Source organism: Eleutherodactylus coqui, chromosome 1 (assembly GCF_035609145.1).
Source record: "Eleutherodactylus coqui strain aEleCoq1 chromosome 1, aEleCoq1.hap1, whole genome shotgun sequence".
NCBI lineage: Eukaryota > Metazoa > Chordata > Amphibia > Anura > Eleutherodactylidae > Eleutherodactylus > Eleutherodactylus coqui.
The window spans coordinates 363,876,518-363,891,376 of NC_089837.1; positions in this window are offsets into that span (position 1 = coordinate 363,876,518).

Below are 14,859 nucleotides of genomic sequence, written 5' to 3' on the forward strand. Positions count from 1 at the left end.
CAAATACTGCAGACATTCCAGAGACATTCCAAATACTGCCAACATCGCGAATACTGCCAACATTCCAAATACTGCCAACATTCCAAATACTGCCAACATTCCAAATACTGCCAACATTCCAGAGACATTCCAAATACTGCCGACCTTCCAAATACTGCCGACATTCCAAATACTGCAGACATTCCAAATACTGCAGACATTCCAAATACTGCAGACATTCCAAATACTGCAGACATTCCAGAGACATTCCAAATACTGCCAACATTGCGAATACTGCCAACATTCCAAATACTGCCAACATTCCAAATACTGCCAACATTCCAAATACTGCCAACATTCCAAATACTGCCAACATTCCAAATACTGCCAACATTCCAAATACTGCCAACATTCCAGAGACATTCCAAATACTGCCGACCTTCCAAATACTGCCGACCTTCCAAATACTGCCGACCTTCCAAATACTGCCGACCTTCCAGAGACATTCCAAATACTGCCAACATTGCGAATACTGCCAACATTCCAAATACTGCCACATTCCAAATACTGCCACATTCCAAATACTGCCAACATTCCAGAGACATTCCAAATACTGCCAACATTCCAGAGACTGCCAACATTCCGGAGACATTCCAAATACTGCCAACATTCCAAATACTGCCAACATTCCAGAGACATTCTAAATACTGCCAACATTCCAAATACTGCCAACATTCCAAATACTGCAGACTTTCCAAATACTGCAGACTTTCCAAATACTGCAGACTTTCCAAATACTGCAGACTTTCCAGAGACATTCCAAATACTGCAAACATTCCAAATACTGCCAACATTCCAAATACTGCCAACGTTCCAGAGACATTCCAAATACTGCCAACATTCCAAATACTGCCAAATACTGCCCACATTCCAGAGACATTCCAAATACTGCAAACATTCCAATTACTGCCAACATTCCAAATACTGCCACATTCCAAATACTGCTACATTCCAAATACTGCCACATTCCAAATACTGCCACATTCCAAATACTGCCAAAATTCCAAATACTGCCAACATTCCAAATACTGCCAACATTCCAGAGACTGCCAACATTCCAGAGACATTCCAAATACTGCCAACATTCCAAATACTGTCAACATTCCAAATACTGCAGACATTCCAGAGACGTTCCAAATACTGCCAACATTCCAAATACTGCCAAATACTGCCCACATTCCAGAGACATTCCAAATACTGCCAACATTCCAAATTCTGCCAACATTCCAAATACTGCCAACATTCCAAATACTGCCAACATTCCAAATACTGCCAACATTCCAGAGACATTCCAAATACTGCCAACATTCCAGAGACTGCCAACATTCCAGAGACGTTCCAAATACTGCCAAACACTGCCCACATTCCAGAGACATTCCAAATACTGCAAACATTCCAGAGACATTCCAAATACTGCCAACATTCCAAATACTGCCGACATTCCAAATACTGCCGACATTCCAAATACTGCCGACATTCCAAATACTGCCGACATTCCAGAGACATTCCAAATACTGCCAACATTCCAAATACTGCCAACATTCCGAATACTGCCAACATTCCGAATACTGCCAACATTCCAAATACTGCCAACATTCCAAATACTGCCAACATTCCAAATACTGCCAACATTCCAAATACTGCCAACATTCCAAATACTGCCAACATTCCAGAGATATTCCAAATACTGCCGACCTTCCAAATACTGCCGACCTTCCAAATACTGCCGACCTTCCAAATACTGCCGACCTTCCAAATACTGCCGACCTTCCAAATACTGCCGACCTTCCAAATACTGCAGACATTCCAGAGACATTCCAAATACTGCCAACATTGCGAATACTGCCAACATTCCAAATACTGCCAACATTCCAGGGACATTCTAAATACTGCCAACATTTCAAATACTGCCAACATTCCAAATACTGCAGACATTCCAAATACTGCCAACATTCCAGAGACAATCCCAATACTGCCAACGTTTCAGAGACATTCCAAATACTGCCAACATTCCAAATACTGCAAACATTCCAGAGACATTCCAAATACTGCCAACGTTCCAAATACTGCCAAATACTGCCCACATTCCAGAGACATTCCAAATACTGCAAACATTCCAATTACTGCCAACATTCCAATTACTGCCAACATTCCAATTACTGCCAACATTCCAATTACTGCCACATTCCAAATACTGCCACATTCCAAATACTGCCACATTCCAAATACTGCCACATTCCAAATACTGCCACATTCCAAATACTGCCAACATTCCAAATACTGCCAACATTCCAAATACTGCCAACATTCCAAATACTGCCAACATTCCAGAGACATTCCAAATACTGCCAACATTCCAAATACTGCTAACATTCCAGAGACGTTCCAAATACTGCCAACGTTCCAAATACAGCCAAATACTGCCCACATTCCAGAGACATTCCAAATACTGCCCACGTTCCAAATACTGCCCACGTTCCAAATACTGCCCACGTTCCAAATACTGCCCACGTTCCAAATACTGCCCACGTTCCAGAGACATTCCAAATACTGCCAACATTCAAAATACTGCCCACATTCCAGAGACTTCCAAATACTGCAGACATTCCAAATACTGCCAACATTCCAAATACTGCCGACATTCCAAATACTGCAGACATTCCAGAGACATTCCAAATACTGCCAACATTCCAAATACTGCCAACATTCCAAACACTGCCCACATTCCAGAGACATTCCAAATACTGCAAACATTCCAAATACTGCAAACATTCCAGAGACATTCCAAATACTGCCCACGTTCCAAATACTGCCCACGTTCCAAATTCAGCCAACGTTCCATAGACATTCCAAATACTGCCAACATTCAAAATACTGCCCACATTCCAGAGACTTCCAAATACTGCAAACATTCCAAATACTGCAGACATTCCAAATACTGCAGACATTCCAAATACTGTAGACATTCCAAATACTGCAAACATTCCAGAGACATTCCAAATACTGCCAACATTCCAAATACTGCCAACATTCCAAATACTGCCAACATTCCAAATACTGCCAACATTCCAAATACTGCAGGCATTCCAAATACTGCAGGCATTCCAAATACTGCAGGCATTCCAAATACTGCAGGCATTCCAAATACTGCAGACATTCCAAATACTGCAGACATTCCAGAGACATTCCAAATACTGCCAACATTGCGAATACTGCCAACATTGCGAATACTGCCAGCATTGCGAATACTGCCAACATTGCGAATACTGCCAACATTGCGAATACTGCCAACATTGCGAATACTGCCAACACTGCGAATACTGCCAACACTGCGAATACTGCCAACATTCCAAATGCTGCCAACATTCCAGAGACATTCCAAATACTGCCAACATTCCAAATACTGCCAACATTCCAAATACTGCCAACATTCCAAATACTGTCAACATTCCAAATACTGCCAACATTCCAGAGACGTTCCAAATACTGCCAACGTTCCAAATACTGCCAAATACTGCCCACATTCCAGAGACATTCCAAATACTGCCAACATTCCAAATTCTGCCAACATTCCAAATACTGCCAACATTCCAGAGACATTCCAAATACTGCCAACATTCCAGAGACTGCCAACATTCCAGAGACGTTCCAAATACTGCCAAACACTGCCCACATTCCAGAGACATTCCAAATACTGCAAACATTCCAAATACTGCAAACATTCCAGAGACATTCCAAATACTGCCAACATTCCAAATACTGCCGACATTCCAAATACTGCCAACATTCCGAATACTGCCAACATTCCGAATACTGCCGACCTTCCAAATACTGCCGACCTTCCAAATACTGCCGACCTTCCAAATACTGCCGACCTTCCAAATACTGCCGACCTTCCAAATACTGCTGACCTTCCAAATACTGCCGACCTTCCAAATACTGCAGACATTCCAAATACTGCAGACATTCCAAATACTGCAGACATTCCAAATACTGCAGACATTCCAGAGACATTCCAAATACTGCCAACATTGCGAATACTGCCAACATTCCAAATACTGCCAACATTCCAGGGACATTCTAAATACTGCCAACATTTCAAATACTGCCAACATTCCAAATACTGCAGACATTCCAGAGACAATCCCAATACTGCCAACGTTTCAGAGACATTCCAAATACTGCCAACATTCCAAATACTGCAAACATTCCAGAGACATTCCAAATACTGCCAACGTTCCAAATACTGCCAAATACTGCCCACATTCCAGAGACATTCCAAATACTGCAAACATTCCAATTACTGCCAACATTCCAAATACTGCCACATTCCAAATACTGCCACATTCCAAATAATGCCACATTCCAAATACTGCCACATTCCAAATACTGCCAACATTCCAAATACTGCCAACATTCCAAATACTGCCAACATTCCAAATACTGCCAACATTCCAGAGACATTCCAAATACTGCCAACATTCCAAATACTGCTAACATTCCAGAGACGTTCCAAATACTGCCAACGTTCCAAATACAGCCAAATACTGCCCACATTCCAGAGACATTCCAAATACTGCCCACGTTCCAAATACTGCCCACGTTCCAAATACTGCCCACGTTCCAAATACTGCCAACGTTCCAAATACTGCCAAATACTGCCCACATTCCAGAGACATTCCAAATACTGCAAACATTCCAATTACTGCCAACATTCCAATTACTGCCACATTCCAAATACTGCCACATTCCAAATACTGCCACATTCCAAATACTGCCACATTCCAAATACTGCCACATTCCAAATACTGCCAACATTCCAAATACTGCCAACATTCCAAATACTGCCAACATTCCAGAGACATTCCAAATACTGCCAACATTCCAAATACTGCTAACATTCCAGAGACGTTCCAAATACTGCCAACGTTCCAAATACAGCCAAATACTGCCCACATTCCAGAGACATTCCAAATACTGCCCACGTTCCAAATACTGCCCACGTTCCAAATACTGCCCACGTTCCAAATACTGCCAACGTTCCAGAGACATTCCAAATACTGCCAACATTCAAAATACTGCCCACATTCCAGAGACTTCCAAATACTGCAGACATTCCAAATACTGCAGACATTCCAAATACTGCAGACATTCCAAATACTGCAGACATTCCAAATACTGCAACATTCCAAATACTGCAACATTCCAAATACTGCAAACATTCCAGAGACATTCCAAATACTGCCAACATTCCAAATACTGCCGACATTCCAAATACTGCAGACATTCCAGAGACATTCCAAATACTGCCAACATTCCAAATACTGCCAACATTCCAAACACTGCCCACATTCCAGAGACATTCCAAATACTGCAAACATTCCAAATACTGCAAACATTCCAGAGACATTCCAAATACTGCCCACGTTCCAAATACTGCCCACGTTCCAAATTCTGCCAACGTTCCATAGACATTCCAAATACTGCCAACATTCAAAATACTGCCCACATTCCAGAGACTTCCAAATACTGCAAACATTCCAAATACTGCAGACATTCCAAATACTGCAGACATTCCAAATACTGTAGACATTCCAAATACTGCAAACATTCCAGAGACATTCCAAATACTGCCAACATTCCAAATACTGCCGACATTCCAAATACTGCAGGCATTCCAAATACTGCAGGCATTCCAAATACTGCAGGCATTCCAAATACTGCAGACATTCCAGAGACATTCCAAATACTGCCAACATTGCGAATACTGCCAACATTGCGAATACTGCCAACATTGCGAATACTGCCAACACTGCGAATACTGCCAACACTGCGAATACTGCCAACACTGCGAATACTGCCAACACTGCGAATACTGCCAACACTGCGAATACTGCCAACATTCCAGAGACATTCCAAATACTGCCAACATTCCAAATACTGCCAACATTCCAAATACTGTCAACATTCCAAATACTGCCAACATTCCAGAGACGTTCCAAATACTGCCAACGTTCCAAATACTGCCAAATACTGCCCACATTCCAGAGACATTCCAAATACTGCCAACATTCCAAATTCTGCCAACATTCCAAATACTGCCAACATTCCAGAGACATTCCAAATACTGCCAACATTCCAGAGACTGCCAACATTCCAGAGACGTTCCAAATACTGCCAAACACTGCCCACATTCCAGAGACATTCCAAATACTGCAAACATTCCAAATACTGCAAACATTCCAGAGACATTCCAAATACTGCCGACATTCCAAATACTGCCAACATTCCGAATACTGCCAACATTCCGAATACTGCCAACATTCCAAATACTGCCAACATTCCAAATACTGCCAACGTTCCAAATACTGCCAACGTTCCAGAGATATTCCAAATACTGCCGACCTTCCAAATACTGCCGACCTTCCAAATACTGCCGACCTTCCAAATACTGCCGACCTTCCAAATACTGCAGACATTCCAAATACTGCAGACATTCCAAATACTGCAGACATTCCAAATACTGCAGACATTCCAAATACTGCAGACATTCCAAATACTGCAGACATTCCAGAGACATTCCAAGTACTGCCAACATTGCGAATACTGCCAACATTCCAAATACTGCCAACATTCCAGGGACATTCTAAATACTGCCAACATTTCAAATACTGCCAACATTCCAAATACTGCAGACATTCCAGAGACAATCCCAATACTGCCAACGTTTCAGAGACATTCCAAATACTGCCAACATTCCAAATAGTGCAAACATTCCAGAGACATTCCAAATACTGTCAACGTTCCAAATACTGCCAAATACTGCCCACATTCCAGAGACATTCCAAATACTGCAAACATTCCAATTACTGCCAACATTCCAAATACTGCCACATTCCAAATACTGCCACATTCCAAATACTGCCACATTCCAAATACTGCCAACATTCCAAATACTGCCAACATTCCAAATACTGCCAACATTCCAGAGACATTCCAAATACTGCCAACATTCCAAATACTGCTAACATTCCAGAGACGTTCCAAATACTGCCAACGTTCCAAATACAGCCAAATACTGCCCACATTCCAGAGACATTCCAAATACTGCCCACGTTCCAAATACTGCCCACGTTCCAAATACTGCCCACGTTCCAAATACTGCCCACGTTCCAAATACTGCCAACGTTCCAGAGACATTCCAAATACTGCAACATTCCAAATACTGCAACATTCCAAATACTGCAACATTCCAAATACTGCAAACATTCCAGAGACATTCCAAATACTGCCAACATTCCAAATACTGCCGACATTCCAAATACTGCCGACATTCCAAATACTGCCGACATTCCAGAGACATTCCAAATACTGCCAACATTCCAAATACTGCAAACATTCCAAATACTGCAAACATTCCAGAGACATTCCAAATACTGCCCACGTTCCAAATACTGCCCACGTTCCAAATTCTGCCAACGTTCCATAGACATTCCAAATACTGCCAACATTCAAAATACTGCCCACATTCCAGAGACTTCCAAATACTGCAGACATTCCAAATACTGCAGACATTCCAAATACTGCAGACATTCCAAATACTGTAGACATTCCAAATACTGCAAACATTCCAAATACTGCAAACATTCCAGAGACATTCCAAATACTGCCAACATTCCAGAGACATTCCAAATACTGCCAACATTCCAAATACTGCAGGCATTCCAAATACTGCAGGCATTCCAAATACTGCAGACATTCCAAATACTGCAGACATTCCAGAGACATTCCAAATACTGCCAACATTGCGAATACTGCCAACACTGCGAATACTGCAACCATTGCGAATACTGCCAACACTGCGAATACTGCCAACACTGCGAATACTGCCAACATTCCAAATGCTGCCAACATTCCAGAGACATTCCAAATACTGCCAACATTCCAAATACTGCCAACATTCCAAATACTGCCAACATTCCAAATACTGCCAACATTCCAAATACTGCCGACATTCCAAATACTGCCGACATTCCAAATACTGCCGACATTCCAAATACTGCCGACATTCCAGAGACATTCCAAATACTGCCAACATTCCAAATACTGCCAACATTCCAAATACTGCCAACATTCTGAATACTGCCAACATTCTGAATACTGCCAACATTCTGAATACTGCCAACATTCTGAATACTGCCAACATTCCAAATACTGCCAACATTCCAAATACTGCCAACATTCCAAATACTGCCAACGTTCCAAATACTGCCAACGTTCCAAATACTGCCAACGTTCCAAATACTGCCAACGTTCCAAATACTGCCAACGTTCCAGAGATATTCCAAATACTGCCGACCTTCCAAATACTGCCGACCTTCCAAATACTGCCGACCTTCCAAATACTGCCGACATTCCAAATACTGCAGACATTCCAAATACTGCAGACATTCCAGAGACATTCCAAATACTGCCAACATTGCGAATACTGCCAACATTCCAAATACTGCCAACATTCCAGGGACATTCTAAATACTGCCAACATTTCAAATACTGCCAACATTCCAAATACTGCAGACATTCCAGAGACAATCCCAATACTGCCAACGTTTCAGAGACATTCCAAATACTGCCAACATTCCAAATACTGCAAACATTCCAGAGACATTCCAAATACTGCCAACGTTCCAAATACTGCCAAATACTGCCCACATTCCAGAGACATTCCAAATACTGCAAACATTCCAATTACTGCCAACATTCCAAATACTGCCACATTCCAAATACTGCCACATTCCAAATACTGCCACATTCCAAATACTGCCACATTCCAAATACAGCCAACATTCCAAATACTGCCAACATTCCAAATACTGCCAACATTCCAAATACTGCCAACATTCCAGAGACATTCCAAATACTGCCAACATTCCAAATACTGCTAACATTCCAGAGACGTTCCAAATACTGCCAACGTTCCAAATACAGCCAAATACTGCCCACATTCCAGAGACATTCCAAATACTGCCCACGTTCCAAATACTGCCCACGTTCCAAATACTGCCAACGTTCCAGAGACATTCCAAATACTGCCAACATTCAAAATACTGCCCACATTCCAGAGACTTCCAAATACTGCAAACATTCCAAATACTGCAGACATTCCAAATACTGCAACATTCCAAATACTGCAACATTCCAAATACTGCAGACATTCCAAATACTGCAGACATTCCAAATACTGCAAACATTCCAAATACTGCAAACATTCCAGAGACATTCCAAATACTGCCAACATTCCAAATACTGCCGACATTCCAAATACTGCAGACATTCCAGAGACATTCCAAATACTGCCAACATTCCAAATACTGCCAACATTCCAAACACTGCCCACATTCCAGAGACATTCCAAATACTGCAAACATTCCAAATACTGCAAACATTCCAGAGACATTCCAAATACTGCCCACGTTCCAAATACTGCCCACGTTCCAAATTCTGCCAACGTTCCATAGACATTCCAAATACTGCCAACATTCAAAATACTGCCCACATTCCAGAGACTTCCAAATACTGCAAACATTCCAAATACTGCAGACATTCCAAATACTGTAGACATTCCAAATACTGTAGACATTCCAAATACTGTAGACATTCCAAATACTGTAGACATTCCAGAGACATTCCAAATACTGCCAACATTCCAAATACTGCCAACATTCCAAATACTGCCAACATTCCAAATACTGCCAACATTCCAAATACTGCCAACATTCCAAATACTGCAGGCATTCCAAATACTGCAGACATTCCAAATACTGCCAACATTCCAAATACTGCCAAACACTGCCCACATTCCAGAGACATTCCAAATACTGCAAACATTCCAAATACTGCCAACATTCCAAATACTGCTAACATTCCAGAGACGTTCCAAATACTGCCAACGTTCCAAATACAGCCAAATACTGCCCACATTCCAGAGACATTCCAAATACTGCCCACGTTCCAAATACTGCCCACGTTCCAAATACTGCCCACGTTCCAAATACTGCCCACGTTCCAAATACTGCCCACGTTCCAGAGACATTCCAAATACTGCCAACATTCAAAATACTGCCCACATTCCAGAGACTTCCAAATACTGCAAACATTCCAAATACTGCAGACATTCCAAATACTGCAAACATTCCAGAGACATTCCAAATACTGCCAACATTCCAAATACTGCCGACATTCCAAATACTGCCGACATTCCAGAGACATTCCAAATACTGCCAACATTCCAAATACTGCCAACATTCCAAACACTGCCCACATTCCAGAGACATTCCAAATACTGCAAACATTCCAAATACTGCAAACATTCCAGAGACATTCCAAATACTGCCCACGTTCCAAATACTGCCCACGTTCAAAATTCTGCCAACGTTCCATAGACATTCCAAATACTGCCAACATTCAAAATACTGCCCACATTCCAGAGACTTCCAAATACTGCAAACATTCCAAATACTGCAGACATTCCAAATACTGCAGACATTCCAAATACTGCAGACATTCCAAATACTGCAGACATTCCAAATACTGCAGACATTCCAAATACTGCAGACATTCCAAATACTGCAGACATTCCAAATACTGCAAACATTCCAGAGACATTCCAAATACTGCCAACATTCCAAATACTGCCAACATTCCAAATACTGCCAACATTCCAAATACTGCAGGCATTCCAAATACTTCAGGCATTCCAAATACTGCAGACATTCCAAATACTGCAGACATTCCAGAGACATTCCAAATACTGCCAACATTGCGAATACTGCCAACATTGCGAATACTGCCAACATTGCGAATACTGCCAACACTGCGAATACTGCCAACACTGCGAATACTGCCAACACTGCGAATACTGCCAACATTCCAAATGCTGCCAACATTCCAGAGACATTCCAAATACTGCCAACATTCCAAATACTGCCAACATTCCAAATACTGTCAACATTCCAAATACTGCCAACATTCCAGAGACGTTCCAAATACTGCCAACGTTCCAAATACTGCCAAATACTGCCCACATTCCAGAGACATTCCAAATACTGCCAACATTCTAAATTCTGCCAACATTCCAAATACTGCCAACATTCCAGAGACATTCCAAATACTGCCAACATTCCAGAGATGTTCCAAATACTGCCAAACACTGCCCACATTCCAGAGACATTCCAAATACTGCAAACATTCCAAATACTGCAAACATTCCAGAGACATTCCAAATACTGCCAACATTCCAAATACTGCCGACATTCCAAATACTGCCGACATTCCAAATACTGCCGACATTCCAAATACTGCCGACATTCCAAATACTGCCGACATTCCAAATACTGCAGACATTCCAGAGACATTCCAAATACTGCCAACATTCCAAATACTGCCAACATTCCGAATACTGCCAACATTCCGAATACTGCCAACATTCCGAATACTGCCAACATTCCGAATACTGCCAACATTCCAAATACTGCCAACATTCCAAATACTGCCAACGTTCCAAATACTGCCAACGTTCCAAATACTGCCAACGTTCCAAATACTGCCAACATTCCAGAGATATTCCAAATACTGCCGACCTTCCAAATACTGCCGACCTTCCAAATACTGCCGACCTTCCAAATACTGCCGACCTTCCAAATACTGCAGACATTCCAAATACTGCAGACATTCCAAATACTGCAGACATTCCAAATACTGCAGACATTCCAAATACTGCAGACATTCCAGAGACATTCCAAATACTGCCAACATTGCGAATACTGCCAACATTCCAAATACTGCCAACATTCCAGGGACATTCTAAATACTGCCAACATTTCAAATACTGCCAACATTCCAAATACTGCAGACATTCCAGAGACAATCCCAATACTGCCAACGTTTCAGAGACATTCCAAATACTGCCAACATTCCAAATACTGCAAACATTCCAGAGACATTCCAAATACTGCCAACGTTCCAAATACTGCCAAATACTGCCCACATTCCAGAGACATTCCAAATACTGCAAACATTCCAAATACTGCCACATTCCAAATACTGCCACATTCCAAATACTGCCACATTCCAAATACTGCCAACATTCCAAATACTGCCAACATTCCAGAGACATTCCAAATACTGCCAACATTCCAAATACTGCTAACATTCCAGAGACGTTCCAAATACTGCCAACGTTCCAAATACAGCCAAATACTGCCCACATTCCAGAGACATTCCAAATACTGCCCACGTTCCAAATACTGCCCACGTTCCAAATACTGCCAACGTTCCAGAGACATTCCAAATACTGCAACATTCCAAATACTGCAACATTCCAAATACTGCAACATTCCAAATACTGCAACATTCCAAATACTGCAACATTCCAGAGACATTCCAAATACTGCCAACATTCCAAATACTGCCGACATTCCAAATACTGCCGACATTCCAAATACTGCAGACATTCCAGAGACATTCCAAATACTGCGAACATTACAAATACTGCCGACATTCCAAATACTACAGACATTCCAGAGACATTCCAAAAACTGCCAACATTCCAAATACTGCCAACATTCCAAACACTGCCCACATTCCAGAGACATTCCAAATACTGCAAACATTCCAAATACTGCAAACATTCCAGAGACATTCCAAATACTGCCCACGTTCCAAATACTGCCCACGTTCCAAATTCTGCCAACGTTCCATAGACATTCCAAATACTGCCAACATTCAAAATACTGCCCACATTCCAGAGACTTCCAAACACTGCAAACATTCCAAATACTGCAGACATTCCAAATACTGCAGACATTCCAAATACTGCAGACATTCCAAATACTGTAGACATTCCAAATACTGCAAACATTCCAGAGACATTCCAAATACTGCCAACATTCCAAATACTGCCAACATTCCAAATACTGCCAACATTCCAAATACTGCAGGCATTCCAAATACTGCAGGCATTCCAAATACTGCAGGCATTCCAGAGACATTCCAAATACTGCCAACATTGCGAATACTGCCAACACTGCGAATACTGCCAACACTGCGAATACTGCCAACACTGCGAATACTGCCAACATTCCAGAGACATTCCAAATACTGCCAACATTCCAAATACTGCCAACATTCCAAATACTGCCAACATTCCAAATACTGTCAACATTCCAAATACTGCCAACATTCCAGAGACGTTCCAAATACTGCCAACATTCCAAATACTGTCAACATTCCAAATACTGCCCACATTCCAGAAACATTCCAAATACTGCCAACATTCCAAATTTTGCCAACATTCCAAATACTGCCAACATTCCAGAGACATTCCAAATGCTGCCAACATTCCAGAGACTGCCAACATTCCAGAGACGTTCCAAATACTGCCAACGTTCCAAATACTGCCAAACACTGCCCACATTCCAAAGACATTCCAAATACTGCAAACATTCCAAATACTGCAAACATTCCAGAGACATTCCAAATACTGCCAACATTCCAAATACTGCCGACATTCCAAATACTGCCGACATTCCAAATACTGCCGACATTCCAGAGACATTCCAAATACTGCCAACATTCCAAATACTGCCAACATTCCAAATACTGCCAACATTCCAAATACTGCCAACATTCCAAATACTGCCAACATTCCAAATACTGCCAACGTTCCAAATACTGCCAACGTTCCAAATACTGCCAACATTCCAAATACTGCCAACGTTCCAAATACTGCCAACGTTCCAAATACTGCCAACGTTCCAAATACTGCCAACATTCCAGAGATATTCCAAATACTGCCGACCTTCCAAATACTGCCGACCTTCCAAATACTGCCGACCTTCCAAATACTGCCGACCTTCCAAATACTGCAGACATTCCAAATACTGCAACATTCCAAATACTGCAGACATTCCAAATACTGCCAACATTCCAAATACTGCCGACATTCCAAATACTGCCGACATTCCAAATACTGCCGACATTCCAGAGATATTCCAAATACTGCCGACCTTCCAAATACTGCCGACCTTCCAAATACTGCAGACATTCCAAATACTGCAGACATTCCAGAGACATTCCAAATACTGCCAACATTGCGAATATTGCCAACATTCCAAATACTGCCAACATTCCAGGGACATTCTAAATACTGCCAACATTTCAAATACTGCCAACATTCCAAATACTGCAGACATTCCAGAGACAATCCCAATACTGCCAACGTTTCAGAGACATTCCAAATACTGCCAACATTCCAAATACTGCAAACATTCCAGAGACATTCCAAATACTGCCAACGTTCCAAATACTGCCAAATACTGCCCACATTCCAGAGACATTCCAAATACTGCAAACATTCCAATTACTGCCAACATTCCAAATACTGCCACATTCCAAATACTGCCACATTCCAAATACTGCCACATTCCAAATACTGCCAACATTCCAAATACTGCCAACATTCCAAATACTGCCAACATTCCAAATACTGCCAACATTCCAGAGACATTCCAAATACTGCCAACATTCCAAATACTGCTAACATTCCAGAGACGTTCCAAATACTGCCAACGTTCCAAATACAGCCAAATACTGCCCACATTCCAGAGACATTCCAAATACTGCCCACGTTCCAAATACTGCCCACGTTCCAAATACTGCCCACGTTCCAGAGACATTCCAAATACTGCCAACATTCAAAATACTGCCCACATTCCAGAGACTTCCAAATACTGCAAACATTCCAAATACTGCAGACATTCC